This window comes from Nicotiana tomentosiformis, chromosome 5, assembly GCF_000390325.3.
Source record: "Nicotiana tomentosiformis chromosome 5, ASM39032v3, whole genome shotgun sequence".
Lineage (NCBI taxonomy): Eukaryota > Viridiplantae > Streptophyta > Magnoliopsida > Solanales > Solanaceae > Nicotiana > Nicotiana tomentosiformis.
The window spans coordinates 122,199,773-122,222,374 of NC_090816.1; the positions used below are offsets into that span (position 1 = coordinate 122,199,773).

A 22,602-nucleotide genomic window follows, 5' to 3' on the forward strand; every position below is an offset into this window, starting at 1 on the left:
CTTCAAACTTATGTACATAATGAACTGAATTCTCCTCTATTTATAGAAGAAAGGAAGCTGCTGTGTAAGCTGCTACTGCAAGCTGCTGTGTAAGCTGTTGTGTAAGCTGCTTGTAAGCTGCTGCTCTAAACTGTTGTGCCAGATATAGATAATTTTCTATCATGGGTAATATTTATCCATAGCGGAGTACCGAAAGGATAAGCTTCTTCAGGAGGCTTATTTCCAATAGAGTACTAAATAGATAAATATATTTATGACGGAGTCTCATATGGATAAACTTTTTCAGGAAGCTTATTTACAACGGAGTACTAAATGAGCATCCATAATATAATATATTTATAACAACGACAAAATTTATTGCATATTAGAGACGGATGTAGTGACTGAATTGTGTATGTCGCTAATATTTTTCATTAATGAGAGTATCTTTACCCTTGTTGCTACGGAAAATTTTTGTCGCTAGGTTTTTAATGGAAAAAGAGTTGCGTCAATATAAGTGTTCTGCTTTAGCGAAAAACCAGCCCCTTTCTAAAAAATAAGGTCTTTCGCTCTCACCCCTTTGCTTCTTCTTCTTCTTCTTCTTCTCTAATCTTCCATTAATTTTTCGAGATGCATTACTACATCAACTCTTTTCTAAAATACTGGTATGCCTTTGCTTCTTTTTCTGTTTATTAGCAATTGTTCTACATTAAAATTTTTAGGGCTTTGGTAGATGTAAAATAAATCAAGCTTTCATCTCTTACCCCTTTTTCTTTGTAGTATGTGAAGTTAAATATGAAGTAGAGGTTGACATGTTTTGGGTATATCTCATTTGTGCATAAATATGTATTGTTATTACTATTTATTGTTGGTAAAATCTGATTTGGGGGTTTCTCTTGTGTTGAATTCTTGATTAATACCAATTTTGGTAATATTTGGTTATTAAAATTGAATTTAGGTGTTATGAGATCTGCATGGTTTCCAATTTCTTCAAGGTGAAGTGCTGCAAAACTCTACGTTGTTGCTGAACTTTCACGTTGTTTTGTCCTGCTTTTGAGACTGCTTTGACATCAACCAGTTCCAGCATCTACCCAGTAACTAGTTCTTCACTCGAGCACTAGTAGTCTTGGAGTTTTGCTACTCTTTTATACCTCATGTATGTCATGTAAGGAGTTTCTTGTCCTTTTCTTAAAGTAGGATTGATAACACCCAGCAGTCATAGATCATTTTTTTCTTGTCTTTTATTCCTAGTTTGCTACTAAGAATTGCATTTACTTGAAAACAATAAAAAAAGCATATGAGAACAACATAGAACAAAATCTTTTCTTAACGTAGGATTGATAACACCTTATGTAGACCAATTGTTTTTTTGCTTGCAGTAGTCTTTTTGCAAGCTACTGGAGTCCATCCTTCCTCCAAATTTTTCTCCTCATTGTTGCTCAATTTATAGGCATTCAAGCTAGCTGTAGATGCACCAATCTTCCCAGCCAAAATGCTACTGGAATGTTTAGCCACTTGAACACTTTCATGTCTAGTTTTTTCCTTTTCCTGTTGCAACAGATTTCCAGCATGCACATTTGCTTCTATATCCCTATGGTTGCCTGATTGCTCAGCTTCAACATCCATTTTTTTTAAAGTGTAATTGATTGATCGACATCCCAAGTAGGCAAGAAACATTAGTAGCATTCACCTGCTCGCCAAAGCAGTAGTTGCAGGAATATCCCTAGGAGCTTTAGATTTATCATAAGTTTTTCGTTGATCCGTACTCCTTTGCACAATAATTTCACCAGCTGTTCTCTTTTCAATAATTTGTCCAATTTCAATTTGCACTACAACTACATTAGGCACATTTTTAAGAGCTTCCTTAACACTTGTAACAACAACCCGATCAGCTGGTGTACTCTAAGAAACCCCATGCTCCACTCGAACTCCAGCAACTCAAACAACTGTGACATTGAGTTTTGATGATTGCCAGCCCGTTCCTCCTACATTCATCTTCTCAGTCATATGATCACCACCATTAACAGTAGACAACACCATATCGGTCTTCTTCTTTTCATCCAATAAAGTCCTTAAATCACTGTCACGGCCCAATTTTACCTATAGGTCGTGTTGGCGCCCAAAACTACAGCTAGGCAAGACAACTAATAAATTAAACATATATCGATTATTTTCCATAATAATTTTCCAAGTAATTTTATTATTTTTTTAGCAGTATTAAAGAAAATGAAAAGATACCGATAAATTTAAATCCAAAAAATAAATAATAAGACACCAAATTCTACTAATGTGTGTGCCAAGACATGGTGTCACAAGTGTATGAGCATCTAGTAGATTATACAAAACTCCAAATAATGTCTGAAATAATATAGAAAGAATGTAAATATAAGAAGATACATCGGTAGTGTTGCAGAACGGCTCAGAAATGCAGCTCACCACTATGCCTCTGGATAACGTAGATATGCGATGATAGGTCCTCCACTAGTGTCTGTCTCAATTCTTGCACAAAAAGTGCAGCAAGTGTAGTATGAGTACGTAAACAACGTGTACCCAGTAAGTATCAAGCCTAATCTCGAAGTGGGACGAGATGATCGACTTTGACACTCGCTAAGGATCAACAATAATAGATAGAATAAAATAGAATTTATTTCAATCAACATGATTCAAAGAGTTAACAATAAATTTACTAAATCAGCAGGAATAATTAAATTCTTTCAATTCCAACAACTTCCAAACTATTTATTAAATCCAGAAGCTGCAAATTAAAAACATCGGGATATGGTGTATTTATTATTATTATTAAGCACGATTTCTGCCGAGGTCGTACAGTCCGATCCAGAGTATCGTGTACACTGCCGAGGGACATACGGCGCGATCCATTGATGCATCTATCCTACCGAGGCGTTCGGCCCGCTCCACAAGAAAGGAGGACATTTTCTTTTGTACGTCCGGAAGGAAAGTATATTTATTATAAGATCAATTCGAGAGGGTGAATAATTTCTTTTAACAATTAATTACTTTAACAGAAAATTAAACATATGATATTTTCATCTATCAATATCTTCCCTAACAATTCCCAATATATATATATATCAAATAATTTAATTAAGTAAAGAATACAATTTATCCAAGTAATTCATGCTTTGAGTCCTAAACTACCCGGACTTTAACATTTATAGTAGCTACGCACGAACTCTCGTCACCTCGTGCGCACATAGCCCCCACAATTTGCAACATTTATTATTATTTTTTAATCGCCTATGGGGTAATTTCCCCCTCACAAGATTAGGCAAGAGACTTACCTCAATTTCTCCAATTTAATCTACTAGAAGCCTTTTCCACGATTATCCAACTCTGTCTGGATCGAATCTAGCCAAAATAATTCGATACAATCACTAAAAATTATAAGAATCAATTCTATAAGAAAATACTATATTTTTCAATAAAAATTCGAAATTAATTCAAAATTCGCCCGTGGGACCCACTACACGGAATCCGATGAAAGTTATGAAATATGAACGCCCATTCAACCACGAGTCTACCCATACCAAAATTACTAAATTTCGATAAAAATTCGGCCCTCCAATCCTCCAATCCATCCAAGAGGGTTTTCAAACTTTTCCAACTTAATTCACCAATTACATGATAAAAACAATGTTGGATTCAGGTAATTTAACCAATATTGAGTTAAGAACACTTACCCCGTTGTTTTCTCTAAAACTCTCACAAAGCGCCTAAAATCCGAGCTCCAAATCATTAAAAATGGAAAATGGAACTTAAGCATTCTGCCCAACTATTTCTTCTACGCGATCGCGTAACACATATTTTTACTGCCCAAAAATAACCCTACACGATCGCGAGCAATGCCCCGCGATCGTGATGCACAAGGTTCCAACTCTACGCGATCGCATCCCTCCTCACGCGATCACATAGAGCAAATGAGTGGCCTACTTCCTCTCTAGTTTCCCCTACGCGATCGCAAACAATGCCACGCGATCGCGATGCACAGACTGGCCCAACCTACGGGATCGCGGACTTTCCCACGCGATTGCATAAAACAAATTTCCAGTTGCTCAAATTACCTTACGCGATCGCGTACCCATATTCGCGATCGTGAATAAGGTCCGAAACACCAGCAAACAACAGTTAGCAACAGTGCCAAAGTGAAAGAAAATAATCTGAATACCCTCTGAAACACGCCCGAGCCCCTCGGGACCTTAGCCAAATATACCAACAAGTCCTAAAACATCATACAGACTTAGTCGAGCCTTCAAATCATATCCAAAAACGTTAACACCACGAATCATACTCCAATTCAAGCTTAATGAAACTCAAAATTTTCAACTTCTACATTCGATACCGAAACCTATCAAATCAAGTCCGATTGACCTCAAATTTGCACACAAGGCATAAAAGACATAACGGAGCTACGAAATTTTTTGGAACTGGATTCCGACCTCGATATCAAAAAGTCAACTCCCCGGTTAAACTTCCAAACTTAAATTCCTGTTTTAGCCATTTCAAGCTCAATTTAACTACAAACTTCCAAATAAATTTTCGAACACGCTCCTAAGTGCAAAATTACCATATGGAGCTATTGGAATTATCAAAATTCTATTTCGGGGTCGTTTTCTAAAAATATTGACCGAAGTCAAACTTAACATTTTTAAGGTCAACTTAAGGAACCAAGTGTTCCGATTTCGACCCAAACACTTCCAAATCCTGAACCAACCATCCCCGCAAGTCATAAATTAATAAAAGCACGTACAAGAAATTTTATTTAGGGGAACGAGGTTCTAAAAGTTAAAATGACCGGTTGGGTCATTATAGTCTCCACCTCTTAAACAAATGTTCATCCTCGAACGAGTTTAGAATTGTACCTGGAGTGCTGAATAAGTGTGGATACTTGCTCCGCATATCCTCCTCGGCCTCCCAAGTCGCTTCCTCGACTGGTTGGCCCCTCCACTGGACCTTTACTGCAGAAATCCTCTTGGACCTCAACTGGCGAATCTATTTATCAACAGTGGAAACTGGCTCCTCTTCATAACCCAAACTCTTATCTAGATGCACTGTGTGCACTGTGCTGAAGTCTAACACATGTGACAGGTCGGCATGGTACTTCCGGAGCATAGATACATGGAAAACTGGATGAACTCCCGATAGACTGGGAGGCAATTCAAGCTCATAAGCAACCTCCCTAACTCGTCTCAACACCTCAACTGGGCCTATAAACCTTGGATTCAACTTTCCCTTCTTCCCGAATCTCATGATTCCCTTAATCGGCAAAACCTTCAAGAGAACTTTTTCACCCACCATAAATGATTAATCATGCGCTTTCTGATCTGCATGACTCTTATGTCTGGACTGTGCTGTACGAAGTCGCTCCTGAATCAACTTTACCTTTTCCAAGGCATCCTTCACGAATTCAGTACCATATAACTTAGACTCACCAGATCAAACCATCGGATGGGCGAATGACATCGCCGACCATATAAAGCCTCAAATGGAACCATCTCGATGCTGGATTGGTAACTGTTGTTATAAGCAAACTCGTCCTAAGGCAAGAAACGATCCCACTGACTCCCAAAGTCAATCACACATACCCTGAGCATAGCCTCCAAAATTAAAATTGTCCGCTTTGACTGCCCGTCGGTCTGCAGATGAAAGGTTGTGTCGAGCTCTACACGGGTCCCCAATTCACTCTGTACCGCTCTCCAGAGATGTGAAGTAAACTGAGGGCCTCTATCTGATATGATAGAAATTGGCACACCGTGCAACCGAACTATCTCCTGAATATAAATCTGAGCTAACCTCTATGAAGTATACGTAGTCACAACAGGAATAAAGTGTGCCGACTTGGTCAACCTGTCCACAATGACCCAAACTGCATCAAACTTTCGCAAGGTCCGTGACAATCCGACTACAAAGTCCATAGTAATGCGTTCCCATTTCCACTCTGGTATAGTCATCTGCTAAAGTAAGACACCTGGCCTCTGGTGCTCATATTTAGCTTGTTGGCAATTTAGACACCTAGATACATACTCCACTATGTCCTTTTTCATTCACCACCACCAATAATGCTGCCTTAGATCATGATACATCTTCATAGCACCCGGATTCATAGAATACCTGGAACTGTGTGCCTCCTAGAATTTTTTCCTTAGTCCATCTACATTAGGAACACAAAGAAGATCCCGGAGTCGCATAACACCGTCTTCGCCTATAGTAACCTCCTTGGCACTACCTCGAAGAACCAATATATTTGGGTTATCAAACCGGCGAGTCTTGATCTGCTCAAATAGTGAATACTGGGCTACAACACATGTAAGAACTCTGTTGGGTTCTGAAATATCCAGCCTCACAAGTCTGTTAGCCAAGGACTGAATATCCAAAGCTAATGGCCTCTCATCTGCTGAAATGAATCCCAAACTACCCATACTCTCCGCCTTCCTACTCAAGGCGTCTGTAACCACGTTTGCTTTGCCTGAATGATACAGGATAGTAATATCATAATCTTTTAGTAACTCAAGCCATCTACGCTGTCTCAAATTTAGATCCCTCTTCTTGAATAGATGCTGCAAACTACGATGATCAGTGTAAACTTCACAAGAAACCCCATAAAGATAATGCCTCCAAATCTTAAGAGCGTGTATAATAACAACTAGCTCCAAATCATGCACTGGATAATTCTTCTCGTGGGGTTTCCGTTGACGTAAAGCATATGCAATAACTCGGCTTTCCTGCATCAATACACAACCCAAACCAACGCGTGAAGCGTCACAATAAACTGTATACATTCCCGAACCGGAAGGCAACACTAACACTGGTGTTGTAGTCAATGTTGTCTTGAGCTTCTGAAATCTCACCTCACAATCATCGGACCATCGAAACGGAGCACCATTCTGAGTTAATTTGGTCAAAGGTGCTGCGATAGACGAAAAACCCTCCACAAACCGACGATAATAACCTGCTAAACCTAGGAAACTCCTGATCTCAGTCGTCGAAGTGGGATAATGCGAATTCTAAACTGCCTCAATCTTTTTGGGATCAACCTTAATACTCTCACCCGATACAATATGCCCCAAAAATGCTATAGACTCTAGCCATAACTCATATTTGGAGAACTTAGCATATAGCATTTGTTCCCGCAATGTCTGAAGCACCACTCTCATATGTTGCTCGTGCTCCTCCTTACTGCGTGAGTAAATCAAAATGTCATCAATGAAGACAATGACAAATGAATCAATATATGGCCTGAGTACCCTATTCATCAAATCCATAAACGCTGCCGGGGCATTAGTTAAACCGAAGGACATCACCAAAAACTCATAATGACCATATCTAGTACGAAAAACAGTCTTCAAAACATCCAAATTCCGAATTTTCAACTGATGGTACCCTGACCTCAAGTCGATCTTAGAGAACACCCTAGCACCCTGCAACTAGTCAAATATATCATCAATACGCGACAACGACTACTTGTTCTTAATAGTGACTTTGTTCAATTTGTGATAATCAATACATATTCGCATTGTGCCATCCTTCTTCTTCACAAATAATACCGGTGCACCCCAAGGCGATACACTCGGCCTGGTGAACCCTTTGGCTAGTAACACTTCAAGCTGTTCTTTCAATTGTTTCAGAGCCAAGCGATACGGTGGGATAGATATAGGCTGGGTATCCGGAGCCAAGTCAATACAGAAATCAATATCACGATCAGGTGGCATACCTGGAAGATATGAAGGAAATACATCGGAGAACTCCCAAACTACATGCACTATATCAACAGCCGGGGTCTCTACAGTAGTATCCCGAACATAGGCTAGATAATCTAAATAAACCTTCTCAACCATGTATTGAGCTTTCATAAAAGCAATAACCCGATTAAATGAATTAAAGGACGAACCCTTCCACTCCAGTCTAGGCAATGCTGGAATAGCGAAAGTAACAGTCTTGGCATGACAATCTAGAATAGCATGATATGGAGATAACCAGTCCATGCCCAAAATAATATCAAAATCGGTCATCTCGAGCAATAAGAGATCTGCTCTAGTTTCATAACCACATAATGTAATAATACAAGACCGGTAGTTCTGGTTCACAATAACAAAATCGCCCATAGGAGTGGACATATAAACAAGAGTACTCAAGGACTCACAAGAATCACCCAAGAATGGAGCGAATAGAGATGACACATATGAATACGTAGATCCTGGATCAAATAATACTGGGCTGTCTTTGCCGCAAACAGAAATAATACGTGTAATCACAGTATCTGAGGCCTCAGCATCTGGTCTTGCCGGAAAAGCATAGAATCGAGCTGGAGTGCCAACTGGCTAGCCTTCACCTGGCTAACCTCCACATCTAGGATGACCTCTACCCACCTGTACTCCACCTTTAGGTGGCCGGATGACTGGTGGAGCAACTGGTGTGGTAATCATAGGCTGCTGACCTAGTTGCACTGGTCTACCCCGCAACCTGGGGCAGAATCTCCCTATGTGACTGGGATCCCCGCACTCGTAACAACCTTTCGGTGCGATAAGCTGCTGACTAGAAGTCTGGCCCTGGTGAGCTGAATACCTCCTCGAAGAACCCTGAATAGCTGGTGGGAGATAAGAACTCTCTAGTATAGCACTGAGATAATGTCGTACTGGATCACCTCGAGGAGGCGGTGATGTTGGATATGGGGGCCTGCTGGACTGTCCTCTAACGAACTGACCTCTTCCCCCACACGGAGCACCTCTTAATTCTCCAGAATACCTGAACCGCTTATCTCTCATAACCTACTCTCGGCTCCGCTGACGTACACCCTCAATCCTCCAGGCTATCTCCATGACTAGCTCATAAGAAGTACCCATCTCAACCTCTAGAGCCATAGTGGCCTGAATGCCAGTATGTAAACCAACTACAAACCTCTGCACTTTCTCCGCCTCAGTAGGAAGTATCATAAGTGCATGGCGAGATAACTCAGAGAACCTAGCCTCTTAATCGGTCCCTGTTGGAGTTGCTCAAATTGAAACCGCAACTCTTCCCTTTGGGAGGGTGGAATATACCTGTCCAGGAAGATACGGGTGAACCTCTCCCAAGTTATGGGAGGAGAAATGACCCATAACATCCTGAAATCCCGGTGCAGATGTGAAATCTATCGGAGCTGGATCTGCCACAGACACTTCATCCTTTTCCTCAATAATGAGATCTTCTGTTGGACCCACTGGTGGAACAATTGGAACAGTCCTGGGATGTCCTCTACCTCTACCACGGGCTGGAGCCCTCCCTCGGCCCCTAGCAACTGGGGGAGTAGCTCTTCCCTGGTCTTGAGCCTCATTCGAGCGCGTTCTCACCATATGTGAGAGAGTAAGAGAAAGATATTTAGTTCTACATCAATTGCACGATGGAAGATGAAGAAAGGTAGTTTCCTAACACCTTATAGCCTCTCGAAGATAAGTACAGATATCTCTGTACTGATTGGCAAGACTCTATTAGGTCTGCTCATAATTTGTGAGACCTACATGAACCTAACGATCTGCTACCATGTGGTCACAATCCAATTTCACCTATAGGTCGTGATGGCGCCCAACACTACAGCTAGGCAAGCCAACTAATAAATTAAACGTATATCGATTATTTTCTAGAATAATTTTCCAAGTAGTTTTATTATTTTATTAGCAGTATTAAAGAAAATGAAAATATACCAATAAATTTAAATCCAAGAAAAAAATAATAAGACACCAAATTCTACCAATGTGTGTGCCAAGATCTGGTGTCACAAGTGTATGAGCATCTAGTAGATTATACAAAACTCCAAATACTGTCTGAAATGAAATAAACATAATGTAAATACAAGAAGAGACATTGGTAGCTGCAGAACGACTCAGAAATGCATCTCACCACTATGCCTATGGATAGCGTGGATATGCGATGATAGGTCCTCCATTAGTGCCTGTATCAATTCCTGCACAAAAGTGCAGCAAGTGTAGTATGAGTACGTAAACAATGTGTACCTAGTAAGTATCAAGACTAATCTCGAAGTGGTAGAGACAAGATGGTCGACTTTGACACTCACTAAGGGTCAACAGTAATAGATAGAATAGAATAAAATTTATTTAAATCAGCATGATTCACAGAGTTAACAATAATTATACTAAATCGACAGGAATAATTAAATTCTTTCAATTCCAACAACTTCCAAACTATTTATTAAATCCGCAAGCTGCAAATTAAAAACATCGTGATATCATGTATTTATTATTATAATTAAGAACGATGTTTTCCGAGGTCGTACGCCCCAATCCGGAGTATCGTGTACACTGCCGAGGGATGTGTGGCGCAATCCATAGATGCATCTATCCTGCCGAGGCGTTCAACCCACTCCACAAAAAAAGAGGACATTTTCTTTTGTACCTCTGGAAGGAAAGTATATTTATTATAAGATCAATTTGATAGGGTGAACAATTTCTTTTAACAATTAATTACTTTAACAGAAAATTAAACATATGATATTTTCATCTATCAATATCTTCCTTAACAATTCACAATATATATATATATATATATATATATATATATATATCAAATAATTTAATTAAGTATATAATACAATTTACCAAAGTAATCAATGCTTTGAGTTCTAAACTACCCGGACTTTAACATTTATAGTAGCTACGCACAAACTCTCGTCACCTCGTGCGTATGTAACCCCCACAATTAGCAACGTTTATTAATTTTTTTTTAATCACCTATGGGGTAAATTCCCTCTCACAAGATTAGACAAGAGACTTACCTCAATTTGCTCTAATTTAATCCACTAGAAGCCTTTTCCACGATTATCCAACTATGTCTGGATCGAATCTAGCCAAAATAATTCGATACAATCACTAAAAATTATAGGAATCAATTCTATAAGAAAATACTATACTTTTTTAAATAAAAATTCGAAATTAATTCAAAACTTGCTCGTGGGGCCCACTACACACAATCCGACGAAAGTTACGAAATATGAACGCCCATTCAACCACGAGTCTACCCATACCAAAATTACTAAATTTCGATAATAATTCGGCCCTCAAATCCTCCAATCCATCCAAGAGGGTTTTCAAACTTTTCCAATTTAATTCTCCAATTACATGATAAAAACAATGTTGGATTCAGGTAATTTAACCAATATTGAGGTAAGAACACTTACCCCATTGTTTTCTCTAAAAATCTCTCACAAAGCGCCTAAATCCGAGCTCCAAATCATTAAAATGGAAAATGGAACTTAAGCATTCTACCCAACGATTTCTTCTACGCGATCACGTAGCACAAATTTTTACTACCCAAAAATAACCCTACACGATCGCAAACTATGCCACGTGATCGCGATGCACATGGTTCTAACTCTACGCGATCGCATCCCTCCTCACGCGATCGCATAGAGAAAACGCGTGGCCCACTTCCTCTCCAGTTTCCCCTACGCAATCGCAAACAATGCCATGCGATCGCGATGCACAGACTGGCCCAACCTACGCGACCGCGGACTTGCCCACGCGATCACATATAACAAATTTTCCGCTACCCAAATTACCTTACGTGATTATGTACCCATCTTCGCGATCGCGAATACGGTCTGAAACACCAGTAAACAGCAGCTAGCAACAGTGCCAAAGTGAAGAAAAATAATCTGAATACCATCCGAAACACGCCCGAGCCCCTCGGGACCTCAATCAAATATACCAACAAGTCCTAAAATATCATACAGACTTAATCGAGCCTTCAAATCATATCCAAAAACGCTAAAACCACGAATCATACTCCACTTCAAGCTTAATGAAACTCAAAATTTCTAACTTCTACATTCGATGCCGAAACCTATCAAATCAAGTCTAATTGAACTCCAAATTTGAACACAAGTCATAAATGACATAACAAAGCTATAAAAATTTTCGGAACTGGATTCCAACCCCCGATATCAAAAAGTCAACTCAATGGTCAAACTTCCAAAATTAAATTCCCGTTTTAACCATTTCAAGACTAATTTAACTACTGACTTCCAAATAAAATTTCGAACATGCTCCCAAGTCCAAAATCACCTTACGGATCTATTGGAATCATCAAAATTCTATTCTGGGTTCGTTTTCTAAAAATAATGACCGAAGTCAAACTTAGTATTTTTAAGGCCAACTTAAGGAACCAGGTGTTCCGATTTCGACCAAAACACTTCCAAATCCCGAACCAACCATCCCCGCAAGTCATAAATGAATAAAATCACGTACGCAAAGTTTTATTTAGAGGAACGGGCTTCTAAATATCAAACTTGTTATTTCTCAGCACATTTGCCTTCATATGTAGCCTTTTCATGATCGTGACTGTCATTCTTTTCCTATTTTATTGACATATGAGTTGTGTAGCTTTTTGCATCAATACATGATTTTGTCTTATGAAACTAGCTAGAAACAGGAATATAAACTCTGTAATAAATTTATTAGTACCTTTGTGGTTCTACGTATTGTAAAATAAATCTGTGGTATTGTTTTTGCATCTGACTAAATTTATATTTGTTCAGCTTTATTTCAGGAAAAGGAACAAAATAATCTCAAATATTCCTCATGGATTAGTTAAGGTATTGGTATATTTCTATTAAATTATAAATATATCTTAATTTATTTTGTTGACATATATTTTATTCTCTCTCTCTCCCCCCCTTCTTTTCTTGTTCTTATTAGCGCTTTCTTAAAATGGAATGTCAATGTTATTTAGAATTTTAGTTTTTTCACAAATAGTTAATCTTACATATAGTGACTGCTAGGGATGCGAGATAATTTTTAGTTATCTAAAAGAATTCACATAGATTACATTAACTTTCTGATGTATTTGTGGTGTTATGATGTATTTGAGATTGTTTATATATAGTAACTACTAGGGATGTATTTATGATATTCTGATGTGTTTGTGATCTATTTAATCTTACATTAGCTTCATGATGTATCTGTGATGTTCTTTTTCTTTCACAATTTATGTCTTATAAAATAAAAGTAACTACTTGAGTTTTTTTGCTGCCATGTATTTGGTTTCTTTCCTTCGTGCATAAAAAGACAGTACTGGGTGTTTGGTAAGGTTAGGTATATCTGCTCTTTACATTATTCTTGTGTTATTACTTACCAAAAAAATAATATCTTCTTGTCTTTTTAATTTCAACATTAAATAGGAAAATGGAGAATCTATAGCGTGGTTGGATGTATGAGAGGTTGGATGGACAATGGGGTATTAGTTCTTGTTTCACATCCGGTGTGGATAAATTTTTCCAGTTTGTATGTTCTCAAAGAAATCGCATGAGTGGTGACAATGTTAGATGTCCTTGTAAAGAATGTCACAACATTAAATACATGGATGTTGAAACTGTTAGATTACACCTTTTGCAGTTGGGATTTATTGAGAATTATTTTGTTTGGATATATCAAGGGGAAAGATGCCTTACCAATGAGTTATCTTCTAGTGGTAATTTGAATGGTGGTGCTCAACCAACATTTGGATATGAGAATCCATACGGAAAAATGATTCTTGACATAGCTGGGCCCAATATTAGCTAGGGTTCGACTTCGCAATCTGATAGTAATATTGAACCTGAGTCATCTCATCCTTATGAACCTTCAATGGAGGAGGAGCCTAATCCTGAATCCCAGAAGTTCTATGATTTGCTACAGGTTGCCAATATAGAATTGTATCCTGGTTTTTCTCTATCAACTTGCAGAAGTTTCTAGGATGTCAAACATTAAAAAGGAGAATTCATTGTCACCGAGGGGTTATGACCAAATGATGCAACTGTTTAAAGAGGCTTTACCTAAAGATCACATAATGCTTGATAACTATTATCAAACTAAGAAGCTAGTGCATAGCTTGGATTTACCCGTTGAAAAGATTGATTGTTGTAATTCAGGATGTATGTTATATTGGGGTGAGGACGAGGACCTCACATCTTGTAAATTTTGTGGCTACGAGAGATATAAGTATCGTGTCGACTATTGTAAGAGGAAATTGGTGCCTTACAAGATTCCTTGATTACGGAGATTATATGCATCCCATGCTATAACAGTTGACATGAGATGGCATCATGAGCATATACAAGAGGATGGGGTAATGCGTCATCCATAAGACTCTGAGGCATGGAAGCACTTTAATGAAACTCATTCTTTTTTGCCGCTGACCCAAAAAATATGAGGTTGGGGTTATGTACTGATGGTTTCCAGCCATTTGGTCAATCTGGGAGGAAATATTCTTCGTGGCCAGTGATTGTCACTCCATACAATTTACCTCCGTAGATGTGTATGGAGGAGGTATATATGCTTTTAACTGTCATTGTTCCAGGACCAACCAATCCTAAGCATAAAATTGATGTTTATCTACAACCTCTAATAAAAGAATTGACATTGTTGTGGGAGGAGGGTGTAGAAGCATTTGACATCTCAAAAAAGCAAAACTTTCAATTAAGGGAAGCTTTGATGTGGACAATCAGTGACTTTCCAACATATTCTATGTTACCAGGATGGAGTACTGTGGGGAAGTTAGCATGTCCTTACTATATGGAGGAAGAACAATCTTTTAGATTACATCATGGTGGGAAAATATCTTGGTTTGACAGTCATAGAATGTTTCTTGACCAAAATCATCCATTTAGGAAAGATCGTAAAAACTTTCTTAAAGGTCAGACAGTCAAAAGGCGACCACCAACCTTTAGAACGGGAGAGGAAATTTTGAACCAAATTAGTGAATTGGGGATAAGAAAAGTGACAGAGATGGATGCAGAAGAAGTTAATTAGAGAATATGTAAATCTTGTGGATGAAAAAAAAAGTATCTTTTGGGATCTGCCTTATTGGAGTTCCAACATGATTCGACATAATCTTGACGTCATGCATATTGAAAAGAATGTCTTTGATAATATTTTTAACATAGTTCTTAATGTTGAAGACAAAACCAAAGACAATCCAAAAGCACGTCTACATGTGGTAGAATACTGTTATCGACCTCATTTGGCAAATAATGCAAGTGGAAGCTATCCCAAAGTTGCATATACAATAGACAAGGCAACAACAAATATCTTGTTTGATTGGGTGAAAGGTTTGAAGTTTCCAAATGGGTATGTTTTAAATTTGAGTTGATGTCTAGGCATGACCAAGTATAAGTTATTTGGCATGAAAAGTCATGATTTCCATGTGTTCATGCAATGATTAATGCCTATTGTCTTTCGTGAGCTACTTCCTAATAATGTGTGGTAAGCTCTTACAAAATTAAGCTTATTTTTAAAGATCTTTCTTCGACCACTTTACGAGTTGCTGAAATGGAAAGATTAGAGGTTAACATCCAACAAATCTTGTGTAAGTTAGAACGTATATTTCCCCCTGGGTTCTTTAGTTAATGGAACATTTACCTGTGCACCTTCCATATGAAGCAAGGATTGCTGGACTTGTACAATACCAATGGATGTATCCTTTTGAGAGGTAAATATAAATATTTTATGTCCTAATTATAAAATTATGCTACACATGACTTTTCTAATTTAGTGGTCCATCCCTTTATCCATTTAGGTACCTTGGAACTCTTAAAAAAATGATTGGGAATAAAGCTAGTGTCGAAGGTTCCATTTGTGAATCATACTTGATGATAAAGTCAACACAATTATTTTCTCATTATTTTGAACCTCATGTCATGACACGTAATCATAATGATGATGGTGGTGTTATGAAAGATCTTGAAGGAAATTTATCAATATTCACTATCCAAGTCGACTATGGGGAGAAGCAAAAAAGAGAAACTTATCCCTTGACGAAATCAAGGCTACCCAAACTTATATTCTACTAAATTGTAAAGAAGTTGAGCCATTTGTGAGGTAACATTTGAAAGTTATACTTTCATAATATGATAAACGTATCCATATATCATGAATTCCTATTTTAACTTATTTTATTGAAATGAAGTATGTACGTGGACCGTTTGCAAGAAGAACTCCCAAATATATCTCAAGATCAAATAGATGAAAGCGTCCAAACATATTTTGCTGAATGGTTCAAGGGATATGCAAGCCTCCAACAATCATTTTCTTTTATAAAATAATTTACTCAAGTTAACTTATGAAATTTAACTAAGTCTTACAATTTTTCTTAAATAGCTTCACTGTAATCATATTGAGAATGAATTCTTGCGAAGCCTTGCTCATGGACCATTAATAAGTGCGAAATGCCATTCAGTGTATTTTATTAATGGATACAAATTTTACACTAAATGTCATGGTAGTGCAAGATCAACAATGAATAGTGGAGTATCATAGATCCAAATGTTGGTGACTACTATGGAAAGATACAAGAGAGATTATACAAGTAGAATACCGTGAATAACCTTTAAAGCAAACTGTGTTATTCAAATATGAATGGTTTGACCCAACTATTAATGTTGGTGTTAAAAAGCATAATGAGTACAAATTGGTCGATGTTAACCATCATCGTCAATTTAAGAAAAATGAACCTTTTATTCTTGTGATGCAAGCAACTCAAGTGTGTTATGTGTCTTATCCTATCAAGAAAAAGGACAAGGATGATTGGTTATCTGTATTAAAAGTCAAACCTCGAAATATTGTAGAATTACCCAATGAGGAAGCTCCAACAATTTCAGAACCGAATCTCCCGTTCCAAGTTGATGAAGTTGAAGTCCATGAGATAAATATGAATATTGTCGTTGATGAAAGTATAATCTTGCATGATCCAAATGGGGAGATAATTGAAATGGATGAACCGTTTGACGATGGATTATTGCCAGAGCATCATGAAACTGAAGAATAGTATGAAACTGAGGATGAGGAAGAGTTTGAAGAAGAAATAGATAGTGACTAGTGTGTTAAAAATATGCTACTATATCTCTTTGTATTTTATTTGTAGTAATCTGTGTTGTATGCTATAACTTATGTGCAAGAATATATGTATATGTATATTTTTTGGTTGTCTTTAATGTCCAAGATTCTCATTCATTTTCTTAAATCATTGCTTATCACTATTTGTTTTTACATATATGACTCGAGGCAGAGGTCGAGGTAGTGCAGGTCGTATAAGCAAGTCCTCTGCTAGGGGTAATTCAGCTACTCATAGGAACATTTCTAGTATTCCCATTCAAACAATTACTCATCAACAAGGTGGTACGAGTTATTCAAGTGGTCCAAGTCATATTAACCAAGTTCAAACATTAGGTCCTAGTAGTACACCTCCAATTCAAACATCAGGTAATAGTAGTACCTGTCTATGTTGAACCATCTCGGATGATACCTAATCAGAGCAACACAGTACCTTCTCGGAGGGTATATCACATAATAATGCAATAGGTGAGGGTATATCTACTCAAAGCAATGCAATAGGCGAATGTGAGTGCAACAGTACTCTTGGCCAGCGGACTCTTGTTTTTCTTTCTACAAGGTTAGTCCATGCTTCTACTATTTTTTTTATATACTGTTATTGATTTATGATAAGCCTTCAAGTAATGTCTTTAAATTGTCCAGGTTAGAACCTTCTAGATTATGCTCTAAGTATATATATATGAAAATTTCAAGCATGAACTTCATCCTAACGGAATCAATTGGAAAGGTGTCCCAAAAAATATAAAAGATTTTTACTTTGGAGAATTCAAGGTATGACATTCCATCAAATTGATTTTACATAGTGTATTAACTTTTATAGATAGTATACTAATGTTACTACTTTACAAAATTATTTCAGAAAGCATTTTATTGGGATTCTTTAATTGATAGAGAAGTGAAGCACCTATAGGGAAGTAAGACAGCGAGAAGGTACTGTGATTTTATATGCAAAATAAAAAAAGATAAGGATATAGTTCAACTAGATTTTGTTCCAAAAGATGTGTGGGACAATTGGATGGAACTATGGAAAGATCCCAAGTGTGTCAAAAAATCAGAAATAAATACAAAATATCGTTGTGGCGGTGGGACTACCGTCGCCATTGGGACTCACATGGGCGACTCTGTCACCATTGGGGAACATTGCAAGAGACTTGTAAGTATATTCTTCGTAAGGGGTAATCACTAAAATTCGGTACACATATTTCAGGTTCTTAATAGGTTGAGTGGAACGGAGGAGCAGTAACTTACTATTAGTAAGTAGTAATATTTTCTAAGTTTTGTTACTCTATGATAGACCGCCTTTGTTATATTTGTGATGTATGCAAATAACAGGAAGCATCTTTAGTTTTTCAATCCAATTCACTAATTTAGTGATAAAAACAACAATAGATTCATGTAATTTAACCAAAATCAAGTTAGGAATTCTTACCCCAATATTTTTCTTGAAAAACTCTCGAAATATCGCCTCACCCGAGCTTCCTTGGTCCAAACATGGAAGAATGAGACAAATTTGGACTTTATTATGCTGCCCAGTGGTTTGTTCTTTGCGTTCGCGACACTCACCTCGCGTTCGCGATGAGTAAATTCTTCAACAGCCATTTTCAAACTCTTCTTAGACAACCTCTATTATAATGGTCATAACCTTTTGTACAAAACTCCAAATTATGAATGGGTTGACTTTAGAAAAACTAGATTCCAAGGGCTATAACTTTACTTTGTTGTTCATCTCTCAATTACTTATAAATTGCGAGATATAAGCTTCCAAAATCATCCTTGTGCAACAAAGATTTCTAAACCTTTCCAAGATAGCCTATAGTGTATCCAACATAATTTTTTTTACATAACTCCAAATGATAAATGGTTTACCTTTATGCAAAATAGACATAAATAGTTACAACTTTCACTTTTGGATCATCTCCAAATTCCTTATAGATTGCGAGATATGAGCCTCCAAAATCAGACGACGGATAGCAAAATTTCCTTCATCCCGAACGCGAGAACCTTTTCGTGAACGCGAAGAAAAAATTCCCATAAGCAAAATCTTTCTTTGCGAACGTGAAGAACAACACCAGAACCAGCAACCAACAACATCAAAACACCCAAACTTGGTCTGGAACTACCCCGAATCAAACCAGAGGCCTCCAGGACCCCGTCCAATCATCCCAACCAGTCCCAATACATAACATGAACTTTTTTGAGGCCTCAAATCACATCAAACAACATCTAAACCATGAATCGCACCGTAATTCAAGCTTTATGAACTTTAGAACTTCAAAGTTCTTTATTCGATGCCAAAACCTATCAAATCAAATCCGATTGACCTCGAATGTTGCAACTTTTGCCAAATAACCCCGAAATGATCTACACACTTCCAAATCCACATCCGGATGCTCACCTAAGATCAGAATCACCGCGGAGCTATTCCCTGGCTCGGAATCCCAAACGGACATCAATAACATCAAAATCCACTCAACCAAAACTTAGGCAATTCTTAAACTTTAAAATTACCAACCTTCAGTAATAGGCGCCAAAATACTCCCGGGCCACCTGATACTCGACCAGAACATATGTCTAAGTTCAAAATCATCATACAGACCTATTGGAATTATCAAAATTTAATTCCGGAGTCGTTTTCTTCAAAAGGTAAACTCTGGTTAACTCTTTTCATTTAAGCTACAAAATTGAGAATTGTTCTTTCAATTTAAATTCTAAATTTTTCGAAAATCAAACGACCGCACACGCAAGTCATAATACTTATTACGAAGTTTCTCGGGACCTTAAATATCTAAATGGGGCATAGATTCTTAAAATGACAAGTCGGGTTATTACATTGTCTTATTGCTTTCATTGATATTTCATACGCAATCATATTCGTTTATTTCATATCTCATCGTAGTCCCTGCTGTTATTTATTAATGCATCGTATCATTGTTTTCGGGCTAGTATCATGACATTGTGAGCCCGTGAGAGAGAGAGATTGATGACTGAGTGAGGCCGAGTGCCTGATTATGAGTGACATTTATGGGATCGGGCTGCACGCCGCAGTGGTTATACTGATTTATGATAGCTCTTCGGCTGAAGGAGCCCCTCCAGAGTCTGCACACACACCTAGTAAGCACGATTGATATTATATGGAGATGGATCTTCTCCACATGACTGGATTGGCCTTCCTCGATACTGAGTGACTTATAGTCAGTGATGTATATGTTCTGGGATGGATCTTCCCTGGGCCGTATGGGCCATATACAGTACCGAGTGGTTGAATATTTGTGAGTGTGAAGCTGGAGGTGGATCTTCTCCATAGGGCTGGATTGGCCTTCCTCGGTACTGGGTGGCTTATAGTCCGTGATGTATATGTTTCGGAATAGATCTTCCCTAGGCCGTATGGGCCATATACAGTACCGAGTAGTTGAGTATTTGAGAGTGTTAGCACATGAGGCTATCAGCATGGTGCATCACATACAACATTGCATTGGCATGGTAGAGGTTGAGGAGTTATATTTTTTATATCATTCAGATTGATCCATTTTACTATTTTAAAGATATCTATCAAACTTGAAAGCATGTCTACATTTTTGCACTATTATTTGTGTATTGAATTGTGCCGGTTGAGTTCGTCACTACTTTCAGCCCACATTTTGGGTTTGTTACTTACTGATTTAGTTGTACTCACGCTACACCCTGCACCTCGTGTGCAAATTCAGGTACTTCTGGTTACGGCGGCTGCTGATTGAGGTGATAAGATCCCGGAGACTATCGAGGTAGCTGCATGACATTCGCAGGCCTTGACTCTCCTTCATTATCTTTATCTTTATCTGTACTTTAGTTTTTACTCCTTATACATTGTAGTAGACTGTATTCTGACATAGATGCTCATGTACTTCGTGACACCCCGATTTTGGGATAGATTGTATTGTGTCGTGTGTTTATTTTGGTTTTAGAAAGTTTTTTCTTAAATATTAAATTGATTTTGCCTATATTTAAAGCTTTTACTGTGTTGAGATAGTTGAGTAGCGGCATGCCTAGTTCCACAATAGGCGTCATCACGACGGTTGGTTTTTGGGTCGTCACAAATTGTTCTTGTGAATTGAACTTTTAGGGTATGAATTAAATTTTTAGGGGTAAATTTTGAACTTTTTGGATAGAGCTTATGTTTTGGGAGGTTAATTGAATTGTTTAGGGTATTTAATGAATTATTTAGGGTATTGGTTGAACTTTAGGATATGAATTGAAATTTTAGGGGTGATAAGTGTTTATATTTAAATTGAATGAATCATAATTAATGATATTTACTATAATATAATTTTAATGTAATTAGTAAAAATTAATTATCTTAATTAACTAAAAATTATTTAATTAATTTATAATTGTAGAATAAATTAAGTAGTTCTAATACTTATAGAAATATCTCGGTTTATTTTTATTTTATTTGTATAGATGGAACATCATACTTGGATGTACAATAGGAATTACCCATATCGGTGGGGATTGAGGGAGGATTTTGTATAAGTGGTTGATGACTTTGTTAGACATGCAATGCCACTTTCATCATACCAAATTGAAGGAGTAATTAGGTGCCCTTGTGTCAAGTGTGATCGTGTGAAGTTTAAAAAATCGTAGGAAGTTAAGCTTCATGTTTATAGAGAATTACTTTGTGTACACTAATCATTGACAGATCGATTGTAATCGTGGAATGTTTCATAACATGGTTGTTGGTGAATTCATGATATGGTTGCAGATGCTTTTGGGATGCACTCCGGGGTTGAGCCCAATGAAAATAGTGAACAAATTCCTAATGATGATGCAAAATATTTTTATTAACAGTTAGGGGAAGCTAGTCGTCCACTACGTGAAGGAAGTCCACACTCTGAGCTGTCTGTTGTGGTTAGATTACTGTCACGACCCGAAATTTTTACCTTCGGGACCGTGATGGAGCCTAACATTTCCCTTACTAGGCAAGCCAACGTTAGAATAATTTAAACTATTTTAAAAAACCATTTTAAAAAACTATTTTAATTAATTAATAAAGAAACCAAACAACTAAAAAAATGTCTGAATTAAAGTGAACAATCCATAATAATAACTATGTCTAAATACCAACCCAGAACTGGAGTCACAAGTGCAAGAACTTCTAGAATAATACAAACCAGGGTCAGAATAAAAATAAAGTATGTCTGAAAGAAAGCACACAACAAAAATAAACTAGAACGGGACTTCAGAGCTACGAACACAGTGCAGCCTATACCCCAAGTCTCCACTGATAGCTGAATATGAGCAAAAATTACAGTACGCTGCTGGGGCCAACTCTGAAATCTGCAAAAGAAATGCCGAGTGTAGTATGAGTACAACCGAACCCATGTACTCTGTAAGTGTCGAGCCTAACCTTGACGAAGTAGTGACGAGGCTAAGGCATGTCACTTACATTAACATGTATGTATATTAAATTCCACTTACATTAATATAAGTAAGACAAGTAAATCATATCAATAATTGAAATAATTTCAGCAGTCATAACCAATTGTTTCTTCTCATTCTGTTGCGGCGTGCAACTCGTTCCCTCAATTTAATCCTTCAATTAAATTCCACTGTAGCGTGTAACCCGCACCAACAATATAAACTTAAAATATAATCCGTTGCGGCGTGCAACCCGATCACCCAATTTTTTAATTTTTATTTTCGTTGCGGAGTGCAAACCGCTCCAACAATATGATTTAACAACTCTTAAATGTAATACAAATACTCCAATAAATAC

General features: G+C 37.5%; 1 long non-coding RNA gene across 9 annotated transcripts; it reads left to right on the plus strand.

Annotated features, from left to right (window-relative positions):
• Positions 1-435: 435 nt before the first annotated feature.
• Positions 436-20,835, plus strand: LOC104088466 (uncharacterized). 9 transcript variants are annotated; one of them, XR_011408002.1, is made up of 5 exons: positions 439-644; positions 938-1,144; positions 12,521-12,577; positions 13,163-17,621; positions 17,710-20,835. It is a non-coding gene; the product is annotated as an uncharacterized lncRNA (long non-coding RNA). The 9 variants fall into 9 exon arrangements; XR_011408001.1 differs by having other exon boundaries at positions 13,163-17,409; positions 17,493-20,835; XR_011408007.1 differs by having other exon boundaries at positions 13,163-17,409; positions 20,555-20,835.
• The last annotated feature ends 1,767 nt before the right edge of the window (positions 20,836-22,602 follow it).